Genomic DNA, 17423 nt, shown 5'->3' with positions numbered 1-17423 from the left:
TGGGGACCGGCGCTGCACCCCCTCCCCACTTGCGGTGGGGAAGACAGGGACACTGGCACAAAGCATGACTGGGAACTGCCACTTGCATGAAGGGGAGGCGGGTGGGAGTTTCGAGTACTGCGGCGGTCGGGTGAAAGTGAGGGAGAGCCTCTCTCTGCCTCGGAATTTATATGGCGCCAGACTTCCCGCGCATCTGCGCGGGGCGTACTGCGCAACTGTTTCTTTGTCCCCCTCTTCAGAAACATCTCCGCATTGTATTTCAAAGCAGAAGCCATTTATCTTTAAACAATTTTTTTGTTTTTTTACCGACGCTCTCCCTATTGATGAGAACTACAACCTAATGAAGATAAATGTTAATTTTATGTAGATACTGTAATAAACGAAAGTTGTTAATGTCATCAGAGAAGCAGAAATATAGGCAAATTTTAAATCCCTTGTCATAAATATAACTGAAGTGAAAGCAAAGATATATGCATTTTGATAGTTACAAAGACAGCTCTTTAACACGGGTGGAACACGAATAAGGGGAACTTAGTACCCAAATGAGCCACAGAGATATTAGAAAGAATTTTTTCAGTGTCAGAGTAGTTAACAAATGGAATGTATTAAGCAGTGATGTGGTGGAGGCTGACTCCATACACAATTTCAAATGTAGATGTGATAGAGCCCAATAGGCTCAGGAACCTGTACACCTGTTGATTGACGGTTGAGAGTCGGGACCAAAGAACCAAAGCTCAACCCCTGCAAGCACAAATTAGGTGAGTACAACTAGGTGAATACAGCTGAGGGGCGGGACCAAACAGCTGAAGCTCAATTCCCTACGTATAACTAGGCGAGTCCATAGGAATTACCGTTTGTCCTGGCGCCATCTATGTTTTGACAGCAGTACTACTAATGTTCCCACGTTATGTGATGATCGCTATATACGGGTGTTACGGTCAGTTGCTCTTCTATATATGTTTATGGACAACGTAGGTGATTTGAGGCAATTTGCGGCCAGAGTGAAATAGTATCCACGCGGTGAGTGATGGAGGAGGATATATACTGCTGTGTACTCGACCAGCGGGTGAGAGGTAAGTTATATCGAACAATTATGGGGAATAGATGGGTTATTTTAAACGTAGAATGTCAGGTAACCGGTAACTACACAGATGGGGTAGTGTTTTTTTAAATCTTTACTTACTGAAGTGGAACATTACATTATGCCTTTAGCTGAACAAGTCTACTGGTGGGGGAAGTAGACTGGTTTTATGAAAGTATTTTACCTAAATATTTGTATTTGGTTAACTAGTTCAGCCGTTACCAGGGAGGGTGTTCCTTTAATCTAATCTAAAAATTCTAGCCGGACAAAGTGATTAAATAAAGAAATTGAATAGAACAAAGTGGTTTGCCAGGGTGCTTAACATTTAGTTTAGTTCACTTACTATGCAGCCCATGCTTAAAGAATGCAAGTTTATCATATTGAATTTACCGTAGTTTTACTGCATTTAATATACCGTTTTTACCCTATTTAATTATGTCGGGTAAAGGCCGGTCGTGGAAAGTTCCTAATATAGCAAGTTTTAAAGGAAAAGTTTGAGTTAACTTTAACGCTTAAGTTAGTGACCAATTAGTTTAGTCTATTGTGAGGAAAGTTACTAGAATCTAACATTGCAAGTGCCATTTCTCTACTCTTTTTGAGAAACATGACTAGATACATGAATCGCATATGTAGTTTTATTACTGAATGTTCATGGATTAGGTTGCATAGTTGAGAAAATGGTGATAAGGTTTGTGATTTTGTGTACCTTGACTTCAGCAGAGATTTTGATAGTGGCGCAAAATTGATAGGGGCTCGGATCATTGGGAATGCTGACTGAAGTTGATTAGGTCATGGCTATACCAAAGGAAATTGGTATAAATGGGGTTAAGTTGGGAGAAGTGTTGTAAGTAGTGCCTAAAAGCTCTCCTTGGACCTCGGTTATTCGCAAGATTATGGTTTAGACTGCAATAGTTGCAGAATTGGCAAATAAAAAATAACGATGCCCTATATAGTTTTGAAATGGTTAAGACTACCAGATGCAGTTTAATGCTGACAAATGTAAGGTTTGGGGGCTAGGTAAAGGTGAGATAGATGGTGTAGATTGTTAAGAGTATTAAATTTTTTGCAGGTGGTAAATTCTCCCCGAGCTGGCACTGCTCTCCAGCCTGGGATGTTGATTGGTTAGTCTTCAACTGCCTCCCAACATGGTAGTGAGGTCCTGAGCTGACATGCAGTGAGGAACGTGGAAAGCTTCCTGAATTGGCACATGGTATGCCTCCCTTTCAAACCAGCAGCTGGTACAAATGTTCCAGCCAACATCAGAATAGTGGATGAAGCCCACACTAAAATGTAAGTGGTACAGTAAATGGACATCCCCCCCCCCCCCCCCTCCCTCCCTTTTGACACTGAACAGTTGGGAGGAAGGGGGGGGGGGAGAAAGTGTGGCTTATAGTTCTATTGCTACAGAATCTTTTGCCATAAGCCAGTGGCAGTGCCTATTGGCACTTGCTATTCAGAATCTCCCCCTTACATTTACAGTGCCATTTAAAACGGCAACTGTTAAACTGGTGGTACAGGTATGAACAAAATAACATCGCTATGCAAATAACTTTTTAGTAATATATACTGTTCACATGACAGGTTGTGGAAGGTCCTGGCAACAAAGAGCTGCAGGAAAATACTTGCAGATCTACAGTAAGTAGTGTTGTGTACATTGGAATTAGAGGGTAGAAGTTAATTGCTAAAAACCTATTAAATATTAGGGTATGGAAGTCTAGGCTTAGGCTAGTGGGTACCATATCTGCAAGTTTAGTCCTTTCAGGAATGTATTGAATAGAATGGTATGTTGAAAATGTGAAAATTGTAATGTGGGGCATTAGATCTTAAACATCATAGTTGAGGGTGTTTTATTAATAATTTTAATGAAATATAAATATTGTTTAGTTAACATTAAATGTATGTTAAATAAGCTTTAATCTATAAATGTATAACACTGTTAAGAGTAATCATGAGTCAAATAAAGTTAATGACAGGAAAAGTTTTGTTCTAAGTGATGGTATTTTTCCCTTGAAAGTAAAAAAAAAATATTCAATGTTTACTTTAGCTTGGTTTTAAATTTATATAGTTTTCCAGAATGTGGTTTGGAAAGTCCAGAAGTCCCTCTGTCACTTGCTTAAACATAATCAGGTGAGTTGTAGTAAAGGTTAATCTGAATAGATTTGCATAAAAGTAAAATAGTAATAACTTAAACAATATAGCATTGGCTAAAGATAAATGTAAATTGCCATTGAAGTGCAGTTGTGGATAGTTTCTCAAATGACATTTACTGAAACTTGGCAAATTGATGCCATATATATTTATATTGCTAAATTAGATCATTACTACTAGAATATGTAGGAAAGGTAAATTCCTTAAAGAAATTTTTTCCATCTGAATTTGTAAAGTACTGAATGCTAATTTGAAAAGTAAAGAAAGATTGGCTTTAAATCTGAAATTAATTTGTTGAAATATTTTTCAGGTGAAAGTGATTATGATGCATGGACTGGCTTTGAGTGAGGCTCCTTTACTCTACAAAAGTGGGTGAGTTTGCATTTGATGTTTTAGCTATATCAATGACCTAATCTTAATTCTCTTATCTAGTCCATTTATAGGTGTGTAACCATGTCCTACTGTTACAACCCACAGGGGAAGATGCAGTTTGTACTGATCCTACCCCATTTCATAAAAGGGGACCAGGCAGTCCTGCAGATTTCCCTGGCTTGGCTTTTTCAGAGCTTTGCTCTACTACCCATCTAATAGATGGACTAGATTTGCATAGGTTTAGGGACCCTTAACAATGGTTACATTGTTAATTCTCACAGGGCTTGTTTGCTGAATGGGTGGATGCATCTACCACTTTAGTGCCTGGCATGCATTGTACAGTGCTTTCAGTAAAGCATATGTACAATGTGTTGATGGCACTAAAGTGGTGGATGTAATGCACCCATTCAGGGAACAAGCTCTGCACTAAAACCAGAGTAAGGGATAGGCCTTGCTGAGCCTATCTTAAAAGATAGGCTGTTAGGATTTTTTGGGCTTATTATTAGGCATTGGTGATAATAAAAGTAGTGTCCCTGTTTAATGTTTATTTTTCTTTTACAGGTGATTGTCTCTGGAGTTGTCTTGGCCTTTTGGATCTTCTGTTCATCTAGGAGCATCTGTCCCACAACCTGAAACAATAATAAATATTAGATGTATTATAAATACTATATGTAAAACTATTAAATAAAACAATTTTAATGAAACTACTTTATATACCTTATCCTGAAATTATGCTGGAAATTATTGTTTACTACCATTGATGCAATGTTTAAACATCTGAAATTTTTTTACTTTTAAAATAAATACTTGGTAAAATTTACACCTATTTGTAACTTGTTACATAGGTGCATGCAAAATGCATTGAAAAGATGTAAAAGTGGACTACCTACTCAATTTACATAAACTAAAATATTGCAAACTAGTCTGAAATATTAAAGTGGAAGAAACTTTGGTCAATATTTTAGTTTTCATATTTGAAAGTAAATTTAAAGCTATGCAACACCTAAGCTTTGTACAAATTATGATTGTTAAATTTACAAAACATTAGTTAATTTAAAGATAATTTCTAAAGTGACACTGAAGCATCTATACAACATGGTTTTCACAGTCTTTGGTAACTTAAATTTAATCAAAGCTCTTAAATGATTTGTCTGCCAAACTTGTCAGATATTCTGAAATATTTTACCTAGATTAAAACCATCATTGTTTGAAAGGGCAAAACAGATTACTGTCAATTAGACCTAACATCTGCAAGGTCCTGAAGGAATGGAATTTTTTTTGTAAAACTTTTTGCTAAAAACAAACCCTGCCTAATGAACCTGCTCATTTTTTTTAGAAATGGTAACTGCAACATTACCAAAGGCCATTGTTTTAATAGCCAAAGTACCAAATGAAATACCAAGAAGCAACAAACAGGTACATGGTAGAAAGGACAAAAGAATGGTTATGAGGACCCTTTCATTTGTAAAAGAAATGACTGGGGAAAAATGCTGTCATACCACAAGGGGTCTTAACCCTTGTCATATACATCACTGACATTAATCTAAATATTACCAACCACAAAAATTGCTGATAACATGTTATAAAAAAAAATAAAGAATATAATATTGAGGCCTTAATGCAGATCTCTAACTCTACAAATAGTAACAAGACTGGCAATTTCTTAATATAAAACAGAAAAAAATCCAGGACCTTGCACGTGAGCCAGAACAATCCATATCACAACTACCACATTAAAATGAAACAACAATGAAGGTAAGGTAATTACCAAAAGAAGGCACCAAACTGGGAAGGCCATGTAGCACCATCAAAGTGCGAAATAATCAGAGGGCGCTAAATATCACCAAGAATGCCAATACGAGAACAAAAACGCATAAGGCAAACGATATCAAAAGTATCAGATTCACCTAGAATTCTATCGAGGGACAAGTGACTGCGAGGGACGGTCGGAAAGCAAGACACACGCTCGTCCTGGAAGTCAGGACATTCAACAAGGATATGCACAACGCAATTCGGACAATAAGGAGCAGGGCGGCGCTCCATTAAGTGACCGTGGGTTAAGCGGGTATGACCAACCCACAGCCGTGCCAAAGCAGTGTCCCACCGCCGATTGCGGTGGTAGGAGGAAGGCCACAGGGACACACTAAGTTTGAGAGTATGCAGCTTGTTACCAACCACAGAGGGCCAATGGGGAAGAATGAATAACAGGATAAAAGTCGGAATACCTTTACGGGAGATGGGACAAGAACGGATAGCTTCCTTAGCGGCAGCATCCGCACGCTCATTGAAACACCAATATGGCTGGGAACCCAGCAAAACTCTACTGATTTAAATTTACTAGAAATAAGAAACACCTAATGTTGAATCTCAATGACCACCGGATGGACAGGATTAAAGGACCCTAGAGCCATGAGGGCACTACGAGAATCAACTACAACCACAAAGGAGGAATGAGAATGAGAAAGCAAGAGACGAAGAGCATAGAGAATAGCATAAAGTTCTGCCATAAAGACGCTAGCCTCCGAAGGGAGGCGACACATGTAAGTACGGTCAGGAAAAACAACAGAGCAGCCCACACCATCCGCAGACTTAGACCTATCAGGGAAGATGGAAATAGAGTGGGAGTGCGAAGAAAAGTGCTCAAGGAAGAGGCTTTTCAGAATTGTAGGAGGGGTAAAGGCTTTAGTAATACAAGTCAAGGACGTAGAAAACTTGGGAAGGGGGACTCTCCACGGAGGAAATAAAGGAACAATACGAGGAGAAACATTAGAAATATGAACAGAAAGAGAATCCTGTAAGCGAGATAACTGGACAGAAAGTGGGAGACAATGAAGAGGAACAGGAACCACAGGAGGAGGAAAAGTCAATGCACGACAGAGGCGAGAGGAAGGATGTTGGAAGGACCGCGCAAGATAGCGAAGACAGTAGCGATCACGGCAGTCCTGAAGAGAGAGAAAGCCAGTGTCAACATACAAACTAAGTGCGGGAGTCGAACGAAAGCCACCAGAGCCGAGACGCAACCCAGTATGGTGCAAAGCATCAAGATGGCGAAGAGTAGAAGGAGAAGCAGAAGAGTATGCAGGGCAACCATAATTGAGTTTAGACAGGACGAAAGAGGAGTGCAAATAGAGGAGCGTGCGCCTATCCGCTCCCCAAGAAGTATGGGACAAAACCTTAAGGAGGTTAAGGGCCTTAGAGCATTCAACTCGGAGGCAAGAGATATGGGCTGACCAAGACAAACGAGTGTCAAAGACTAACCCCAAAAGCTTCGCGGAATCCCTGTACACAATGAGATGACCATAAAGCAACAACAATGAAGTAAAGGTCCTTTCAGTAAGAATCTATCATTCACTGAAAGTTGCTGCAGTTAAAAATAAAAGAAAATACAAGTCCCTAGAAATAAACAAGCAACCTTTTTGACTAAGGAAAAGAAGGTAGTTATTCTACTGTATAAATCTAAGTATTCACTTAGATAACTGTATCCAAGCATACAGGATCCCCCCCCCCATCCCTTTCAGAAAAACATCTACTTTCGAAAAAGTTTAACATTGGCCAACAAAAATGATTCCAGAACTAAATTGCCTAATACCAGGAACAACTGAGAGCCATGACAAACACTGCAACCCTCTCCTACCCCCAAGTCTTATGCTATTTATGATCCAAGGTAATTTGAGATACTATACTGTACTTCCTACAGACGAGTCTAGTGAGAGGGGTGATCTCCTGGCGATTAAATTGAAGCACGATACAGGTGTCAACGAACATCAGTCAGCCCACTTGTCAGCACAGTGGATAACTAATGACATCATAATCTGCAGTGTTGTATGCCTCCCTGTGGCCATTTAAATCAATAAAACACAGGGTTGTGGCAATGTTTACAGCATAAGGCAAGGTATAGAGGAATCCTGGAATGCCATGTAATGTGTAGTCCTTGAATGTGCTTTAGGCAACCAAATTGAATAACATTTCTGGTGTTCGGCTATATAATCCGACTTTCTCATTCGGTATAATGTTTTAAACCTAAATAGGAATTCACTTTAAAGGTCAATTTATTTGGAAAGTGCTAACCAGATTCCAAATTACTGAGCTCTGAAAGTACTACAAGGCAAGTTTAACCGAATGAGTGTTTGCATATCCATACCCCCATGAGGTATGTGACAACACTGAATAAAGAAAGGGTCTTTGAGCATTCACCGTGCAGGTATTTGACATGACCAATATAGCCTAGTGTTAAAGATCATTCTAAGCAGTTCTGCACAATCCATATACTATCAATTAATATAATTGTACAATGGTGCTTGGTGGATGATATTTCCTATTAAAACTCATTGGACAACTGTTTGTATTAGACATTTTAAACCTACAAATGGTAGCCCTAGATATCGCACTACAGTATTAATTACAAGATGAACAATGTAAAATCAATACCATAACAGCAAAGGATGACGGCTTTTCAACAACCGACAAACACGCAGGTCTAACACCAGCCATCCCGAGAGAGGACGTCCCAAGCATGTACACCCCACAACTTTACATCACCTTTGCTACCTCACGCGAGCACGCAACAGCATGAGGATGCCATACTCCCAAACCAACTCCATGCACTTTGAGGCTTTAACAACTCAACATTTAAAAAGTTCATTTAAAAAATCAAACACCTGAATTTTTCCCTAATTAAATTTACTAGGGAAATGCACACCAAGCCATGAAACTTACAATGAAGATGAACAAACTACACACAACTGTCACCAAACTTCCACATACCACCCCCCTCTCACTCCTGCCCTCCCTCCTTAGGTGCTCTGATTATCTGAGCACCTGAGCCGCCACCACCACTCACCTCTTGTTGTGAGAGCCTAAAGCATGTTTGGTTGCACTTTAAAAGTTCCCGAGTGTACTCCCCTAATTGTGAGTACCGCCTGCCCGGTTCACCATTTTGTTTTTCAATCTACCTCAATTTACCCTTTTACAGTCAAATATTATGCAAAATTCTGTTTAAGACTTGTCCCTTCTTAACTTAAATAACTGCTTTGGCCATCTGCAATCTTTCTAGGTGGGTAAAAATGACTCTTGAGGCCAGAAAGGACTTATCAGACGGCAATCATAACAATACGGTACACACACAAAATCATAACCTGATATACACCAAGCAGAAAATCCACTGGAGCTGTGAGGCGACGTAAACCCTTGCCCAAGGCACTGGCAGCTGCATACTCTACCACAGTATATTACTGACTTTGTAAAAGTCTTACAACCGGATTTCCCCATAAATCACAGCAAGTTTTGAGGCCACTCCTTGAGTCAACGTCTTACGTAAGACCTACAAGCACTCAGGTGAAGGCTGAAGCAGTTCAACACCATACGCCCCAACTTCAAATACACAGTTGAGAGGCGGGACCAAAACGTGATTTTCTGTGTGTGCCTGAAGTTGGGGCATACGGTCTTGCTTCACCCTTCACTTTACCCTTCACCGGCGTACTACAGGGGTTTTATTTAATACTTGGACTGGCTTCAGTAGGGCCTCCAGACTTTCTGTGGCTTCACAAGTGTCACGTGAATCCACTGCATAGCAGTGGAACTGCCTTTTCCCTTCACCTTCAATGCCTCTGCACTGGAAGTATACATCTACACCAGCCCAGAAGAGTCATCAGTCCTGCCACCTCTCCATACCCCCCAGGGCCTGGCACGGCCTGGTACGACTCAGAGGCAAGCCGGGCGCCACTGCTAACTGGCAGTTTGTCCCCACAAACAAGCAGTTAGCCGCCTTCAACTGACATTGGTACAGCTCAACACAAAGGCACCGCCAGCCACAACGAGCAGTTTGCTAGTTGACCAGATGTCCACCTCGTGTTGACACTGGATGAGTCATCACCGCCGGACTATATAAAGAGCGCTGCCTCCCTGGAGAGGCAATCTCTCCCTTAGTGATCTAGGATCACCTTGGTGTCTCTAACCCATCGTCCACTTCCAGCCAACATCATGTGACTGATGCCATGGTGGTATGGTAGCTGTCTTCAGAACACCAGTATATCTTCATACTTTTATTCATTGCTTATAGTTTATTTTTTGCATTTAAGGTCATACTAACTTGTTCACCTTTGCATTACATGATAGTCAAGTATTGTCATGTGTTATTTTTGTTCATTACTATTTCAGTAAATTGTTTAATTATTTATTTGATAATTTTCATTTGTTTCCACCTGCAACTTACACACTGCAAGGCCAATAGCAGCATTTCTTTCATTTATGTGAGGGAGAGCCATACCATCTTGGTTCAGTATAGCTGTGATACCATAACCCGTCACACAAGATATCCAGTTGTAAGACTTTTACCATCAGTGGTGGTAAAGTATGCAACTGGCAATGCCTTTGTTACAGGTTCGCTTCATCTCACAGCCCCAGTGGATTTGCTCACACATTTGAATACATGAAACAACTTTATTTGATACATTCCAAACCAAAGTACTGTACAGTACAGTAATTATCAAACCATCAAATGTGTGGGATAATCATAGTGCACTAAATACCTGCAACTTACACACTGCAAGGCCAATAGCAGCATTTCTTTCATTTATGTGAGGGAGAGCCATACCATCTTGGTTCAGTATAGCTGTGATACCATAACCCGTCACACAAGATATCCAGTTGTAAGACTTTTACCATCAGTGGTGGTAAAGTATGCAACTGGCAATGCCTTTGTTACAGGTTCGCTTCATCTCACAGCCCCAGTGGATTTTCTCACACATTTGAATACATGAAACAACTTTATTTGATACATTCCAAACCAAAGTACTGTACAGTACAGTAATTATCAAACCATCAAATGTGTGGGATAATCATAGTGCACTAAATATCACTAACGTCGCCAATACAAGAACAAAAACGCATACGGCGAACAATATCAAAGGTATTGAATTTACCAAGAATTTTATCGAGGGACAATTGACAGTGAGGGATGGTCGGGAAGCAAGACACGTAAGTCCTGGAAGTCAGGACATGTAGAGACAACGGTTTGGACAATAAGAAGCAGGGCAGCGCTCCATTAAGTGCCCGTGAGTTAAACGTGTATGACCAATATACAACCTCGCCAGAGCCGTTTCCCACCACCGGTTACGGTGGTAGGAGGAAGGCCATGGGAACACACTACTCTTAAGAGCACGCAATTTGTTACCAGTAACAGAAGACCAACAACCCTGACAACGGGCAAGAATGGGGAAATGAATAACTGGGTAAAAGTCATAATAAGGAATACCTTTGCGGGAGATGGGACAGGTGCGGATAGCTTCCTTAGCGGCAGTGTCCGCACGCTCATTTAAGAACGCACCAATATGGGTGGGAATCCAGCGAAATTCCACTGTCTTAAATCTACTGGAGATAAGAAACAGCCAATGTTGAATTTCAACTACCAAAGGATGGACTGGATTAAAGGATTCTAGAGCCATGAGGGCACTGCAAGTGTCAACTACAAACACAGAGGAGGATTGATAGCGGGAAAAGAGTTGATGAAGAGCATAGAGAATAGCATAAAGTTCTGCCATGAAGATGCTAGTCTCCGGAGGCAGGAGACACAAAGGTGCAGTCAGGAAAAACAACAGAGTAGCCTACACCGTCTGCAGACTTAAGATCCATTGGTGAAGACGGAAATAGAGTGGAAGTGTGAAGAAAAGTGTTCAAGGAAAAGGTGATTTAGAACTGTAGGAGGGGTAAAAGTTTTAGTCATGTGGGTCAAGGTTTACAGAATTTAGGAACGGGGACCCCTCCATAGGGGCAAAGACGGAATGACACGAGGGGAAATATTGGTAACACAAACTGAAAGAGCATTTTGTAAGAGAGACAACCGTACAGAAAGAGATAGGTGGTGAAGGGGAACAGGAACCACAGGATGGGTAAAGGTCAAGGCATGACATAAGCAAGAGTGAGGGTGCTGTAAGGACCGTGCAAGGTGGAGAAGACAGTAGCGATCATGGCGATCCTGTAGAAACAGGACGCCAGTTTCAACATACAGGCTTAGGGTAGGTGTCGAAGGAAAAGTACCAGAGCTGAGCCATAACCCAGTATGATGCAGTGTGTCCAGATAGTGAAGGGTAGAAGGAGAAGCAGACGAGTAAACAGGGCCATAATCGAGTTTAGACAGAACGAGAGAGGAATGTAAAGAGAGGAGCAGTGTCGATTAGCTCCCCAAGAAGTATGGGACATGACCTAAAGTTAGTTAAGGGCCTTAGAGCATTCAACTTGGACGTAAAAAATATGGGGCGACAAAGACAAACGAGTGTCAAAGATTAGCCCTAAAAGCTTTAGCAGATTCTTTGTACAAAAGGGGATGACCCCTGTTACCTAACAGTAAATAGGTATCTGGGAGTTAGCTGTTACAGGCTGCTTCCTAGGGGGGTGCGTGTGTGGGAGAAAAAAAAATTTAGTACAGTAGTTAACCACTGAACTGCTCTGTCTCCAAATAACACCCTGGTGCACAAGAAATAAATTCTTTCCAAAAAATTTTTTTCTCTTCTTATATTGTTAAAATGCAGAGTCTGATCACGGGGAAACTAAACAAAAAATATTGTATGCGACTTACTTTAGCTGTGATAGAGCTGGGAAGTTGAGCAAATTATGGGCGGTGAGCGTTGGAGCGATGGGGGTCTGTCGGCCCCGCCACCCCGTGCGACGGCAGTTGCTGCGAATAAAATGTTGCGCAATTATTTTGCCGTTTCTCATTCATTTCTTCTTTTTTTTTTGCTGTAATATTATTTAAAAGTGTGTAATTTGTGGAATTTATATAATTCAAAGTATAGAACATCGCTATGCTCAAAATTATGGGCCTCATATATGCGACATATTCTACAATCAAACAGTGTTTTTGCTGTTATTACACTATATACACACATTGTATATACCCATCTACGTATGTATTCACCATAACGATCCACTATGTTGGTATGGTGGGCCCAAAAAACATGAGTGAGCTGCCACACCCTGCCAGTCCTCCCTCCCTCCTCCAACACATTACTCGCCAACATTCCTCCTCCCAAAATACTGTTATTGTGTTTATTACACTATTTACACACGTTATGTATAAGTATGTACATGTTTTATTCATGTACATACGTACATACTTGCCATCTCCTCACCTCTCTCTCTCTTGCCTACTTAATGCTCTTGCTTCCCTCATCTCATCACAATCGACTTTATAATGGTCCAGGACGGATCGAAATGTCGTCGTCTATTCAATTTCCAGTGTGTGGTTTGGTCAACAATGAAATCTTCATGCAAGATCTTATAAAGAAAACCCCTAGAACGAGTTTTGCAGATACGAAAGAGTTTAAGGTGAGTAGGGGATAGTTTGAGAAATTTTGAAAAAAAGACGTGGTATTCATAGTGTTGTGAGGCATGGTGAGGGTGCCAGCTCAGACAAAGTAGGGGCTGAAAGATTTGTTCGTGATTTTAAAGGTTTTGTAGATACTGTATTGATGGATATATTCCACAACAAGTGTTTAATTGTGAGGAGACATGGCTATTCTGGAAAAAATTGCCGAAGAGGACATACATTACCCAAGAGGAGACGTCACTGCCCGGACACAAGCTAACTTGGGCTAACTTGTGTCAGGATAGGCTAACTCTTGTGCTGTGTGGCGATTTGAAAATTAAACCCTTGCTCGTGTATCATTCCGAAAATCCAAGAGTTTTAAAAAATATATAACGTGCAGAAAAACTGTGATGTAGAGTGGTTTGCCCTGCCATCAAAAAATATCTGCAAGAGAAAAGTTTGACACTAAAGGGCCTGCTTCTCGACAATGCTCATCCTCCAGACTTGGAGGATGCATTGTTGGGGCCACTTTTTTTTTTTTAGGGATATTCCTGCATGGGCCCTAAGTTTCTGGCTAATGAACCAATGACATGAAGGAGGAGTTTTCAACCTACCTTGTGTTAGGTGTGCAGGGGTCAATAGGCTGAACATAATGTCAGGAGCAAAGGGGGGGCGTTTGCCTCTTCAAACACAATTGTGACCATCTTCATCTCTTCGAACTATCCTAAATGCTCTCTTCACCTGTCTGACCAAATTGGGTGTCCAGACCACCTTTGAATCTGAAATTGTAAAATTAATAGTGATTTCAGAATATTCAGTCCATTTATGCTAACAAAATTATATACAGTATACTGTAATTGAAATTTTACAGAATGATAAAGGCAATTTAGTAACTTTGTTAAAATGCACATGGGGGAAATACATGAAAATAGGTTAATGTGGTTTGTAAGATTGATGGGAAATGTTTATTACTTTTATGATTTAAAAGATGTATAGCCCTGATACTCCATCCTGGGTGCATTCCACCAGGTAATGACCACAGCAAAAGTTTTCCACGAGGCTCTATTGTCACACAAACTTTTCACATTTTCAAACTTGATTCATCTTTTTCCCCCTTGTTCCAGGGGTTTTCTTTAAAAGGTCTTCATGCAAATGCCTTGGTTTCTCACAAATGATGGCCTCTGAAATGCTATCACCTGCTAACTCTTTGTTGTGTATCCAAATTAATAAAAACTTTTCAACATCCTTAAGTGTTTGTGTTCTTTGTTTCGGGATTGTTGATATGCCTTTTGCCACTTTAACGCTCATAATGTCCTTTTTCTTAGCAAGTATAGTGCATATTGTTGACATAGATTTGTTGTACTGCCTAGCTAGTTTAACAACCTGTGCACCGTTTTGACGTTTATGAATGCTCTCTTGTTTTTCCTCTATGGTCATTCTCACATGTGTTTTCTTGGCTTTAACCTTACCACTGGCTTTCTTGGGACTCTTGGCAAGATATATAATAACAAATTTTATGTTCAAATAGCCAAAAATCCCAAAACAAATGTAATGCTTTATAAAGAATTCAGGCGCGATAGTTACTAGGCAGGAGACACTGGTAAACTGAGGTGCGATCACCATGCCACCACGCGCTAGGTCAGCCCATACGTATATCAACAAACTCATTTCCCGAGGCAAAGTTTGTAACCCGATTCAAATTTTTCGAAGAAATTACGCTCGTAACCCGAAAAGTTCATAAATATTCATTCGTAAGCCGAGTTGTCACTATATACAACTAAAAAATTAAACTCAGGATTACTTTCAACCCCCACCCCTTTTGCTCTACTCCATCGCCACCTACCTTCACCCCCCTCTATGATGTACTCTTCCATAGACACCTACCTTTGCCCCCCTCCTCCCCTCTACTCCTCCATCATCACCTACCTTCACACCCCCTCCCTTCTCCTCCTCCATCGTCACCTTCCTTTCACGCTCCTCTATGATGTACTCTTCCATAGACACCTACGTTCACTGCATATAATGCTCCCCTCTACTCCTCCATCGTCACCTACTTTCACCCCCCCCCCCCTCCGCTCTACTCCTCCAGGGTCGCAGACAATTTCACGAGCGTGAGAACTACGAGTTCTCTAACTACTCTCACACTCCTACTCTCTCACCAGTGAGGGGGAGGGAAGGAGGGAGGAAATAAAGGAAGAAAGGTGGGGGAGAGAGAATAGGCAGGGGGGAGGAGGGCCTAGATACATTTCTTCCATATAGATAGGTAGACTGAGGGAGAGCTGCTTGCCAAGAGCCCTATCAGACAGGCTTCCTATTCCTCAACCCTCCCTAATATGCCACATCCTGGTCAGGACAACTTGCTCGATTGTTATTCTTGGTGTGACTGGAGAACTGACCTCGAGGCGGGGCATGGGCATGGATTATCTCCCTGGGGCACGCACCTCCCTGCCCCAGCTCTCTCTCTCTCTCACATAATCTATCAAGGGTCTAACATGAGGTCATTGTGCCTACCAGAAGTGTATATGTCCAAGGCTGGCCACCTGTCTGGACCATTCAAATGTATAAACACGTAATTAGTCTATTAAAATTATATATAATGCTACAATTATAAATTAATTTGTTCATGGTCATTCGTTTATCAGTATTTTAATATGAGGTATATATACGCATGTATGTATACGTTGACGTACACATATATGATTATGTGTATGGAATGATTATGATTATGTGTAATCATATATGATTATATCTAATGGAATGCATTAGTAAGTGATGTGGTGGAGGCTGACTCCATACACAGGTTCAAGTGTAGATATGATAGAGCCCAATAGGCTCAGAAACCTGTACACCTGTTGATTGACGGTTGAGAGGTGGAACTAAAGAGCCAGAGCTCAACCCCAGCAAGCACAATTTGGCGAGTATATGAACGAATGCACATGTACACTTTCAAATGAATTAAGATACCTTGAGATACACAATGACTTAGTTTAAATAGTTTAAACACATTATGGTACTGATTTTGACATGCTGATGTCTGGAAGGGAGAGGGGGTGTGGGGGGTTATTGTCTGAGGTGGAGGACCAGAGGAGGGGGTCAGTGGAAGGATGGTGGCTGGAGGGATGCCATTGTTCTAATGGTTATGAAAACAATTATTGATGGCAGGAATTCAGTGGGTGTGTACTTCACCCGCACCATCACCATACTGTGCCCTGCTACAACCCCCCCCCCCACTCCACCCATGCTGTGCGGGGCGTATTACACATTATGGGATAACCGACTGTCTGTCCATTCCTGTCTGCTCGTTATGCTGCCCTTCCTTTTGAAAATTGTCTGCTTTATCGACTTCCTTCAAGACCACACGTTAGCCTCTTATCACGCCCTCTTACCACTCTCAGGGAGCCGGCTCTTCTATACAATAGTTAGTAGGGAGCCGGTCGGCCGAGCGGACAGCACGCTGGACTTGTGATCCTGTGGTCCTGGGTTCGATCCCAGGCGCCGGCAAGAAACAATGGGCAGAGTTTCTTTCACCCTATGCCCCTGTTACCTAGCAGTAAAATAGGTACCTGGGTGTTAGTCAGCTGTCACGGGCTGCTTCCTGGGGGTGGAGGCCTGGTCGAGGACCGGGCCGCAGGGACACTAAAGCCCCGAAATCATCTCAAGATAACCTCAAGAAGTTACCACTCAGTCCCCAAGGTGAAAGAGTGTCCGGGCATATGACTTGTTACGTGTACTTATTTGCGATTCGTTTGGGCTGTCACGTGTGGTGATTAGTGTTGGGTAAGGCTAGGCCAGGTCAGGTCAGACTAGGCTAGGTAAGGCTAGGCCAGGTCAGGTCTGGCTAGGCCAGGTCAGGCCAGGCTAGGCAGGGTGAGAGAAGTAAAGCGGCAGGTACTTACGTTTCCAAGAAAGTAGCGGCGGTAGTATATTGTTGATTTAGATTCGACGACATCCTGAAGCTAGTAGGTGGCGGCCTCATCGCTCTCGAACTTCTTGTTGTTGTAGGGGATACGAGGCACACCCAATATCCCCCTTATATTGATCACATCGCACACTAATATTTTTACTATTTCGGACACCAGATTTGTCTGTTTCGTATATGTATAATTGTTCAATATTAAAACCACAATAGAATGCTCTAAGTACTTTCGTATATTAATACATCTTCAGAAGGAATGGTTCGCTCTGAAGATGTATTAATATAAGAAAGTACTAAAGGAAATTCCTGTTTCAATTCTTCCTCCGTGGTCTGACACTCTTATTATATATTGTATATACTGAATTATATATACTATGCTTATATAATATATACTGAAATATTGTTACATTTAACGTATGAAACAAAGTATATATCTGTATTTTTAATAAAATATAAAACATTAATATTTATCAACGTATCTCTGTGAATTACATAATTTATCAGTATTGTACAGCCTGTGATCTCCACCTGGCTGGCCACTGATACCTAAGTAGCTTTCATGTGTCCGGACACCGGCGATAGGATTGTATTATTTAACTTTAAAA

General features: G+C 41.2%; 2 long non-coding RNA genes across 5 annotated transcripts in view; one reads left to right on the top strand and one right to left on the bottom strand.

The window, feature by feature from the left end:
• Positions 1–818: 818 nt before the first annotated feature.
• The window catches only part of LOC138358443 (uncharacterized), a 236345-nt gene continuing 219740 nt past the window's right edge, over positions 819–17423 (top strand). The window contains exons 1-6 of one of the 4 annotated variants that reach the window (XR_011225376.1): positions 830–1073; positions 2151–2371; positions 2663–2716; positions 3147–3208; positions 3540–3601; positions 4163–4305. This is a non-coding gene — a long non-coding RNA (uncharacterized lncRNA). Of the gene's footprint in view, positions 1074–2150; positions 2372–2662; positions 2717–3146; positions 3209–3539; positions 3602–4162; positions 4306–17423 lie in introns of those variants that run through there. The other 3 variants (XR_011225375.1, XR_011225377.1, XR_011225378.1) reach the window with 3 other exon arrangements.
• Positions 4132–17127, bottom strand: LOC138358442 (uncharacterized). Its single transcript, XR_011225374.1, has 4 exons — positions 16799–17127; positions 13517–13681; positions 12174–12272; positions 4132–4230 (listed from the first exon to the last, which is right to left on the bottom strand). It is a non-coding gene; the product is annotated as an uncharacterized lncRNA (long non-coding RNA).

This window comes from Procambarus clarkii, chromosome 83 (genome assembly GCF_040958095.1).
Source record: "Procambarus clarkii isolate CNS0578487 chromosome 83, FALCON_Pclarkii_2.0, whole genome shotgun sequence".
Classification (NCBI taxonomy): domain Eukaryota; kingdom Metazoa; phylum Arthropoda; class Malacostraca; order Decapoda; family Cambaridae; genus Procambarus; species Procambarus clarkii.
This window is presented reverse-complemented; position numbering and strand designations above follow the sequence as displayed.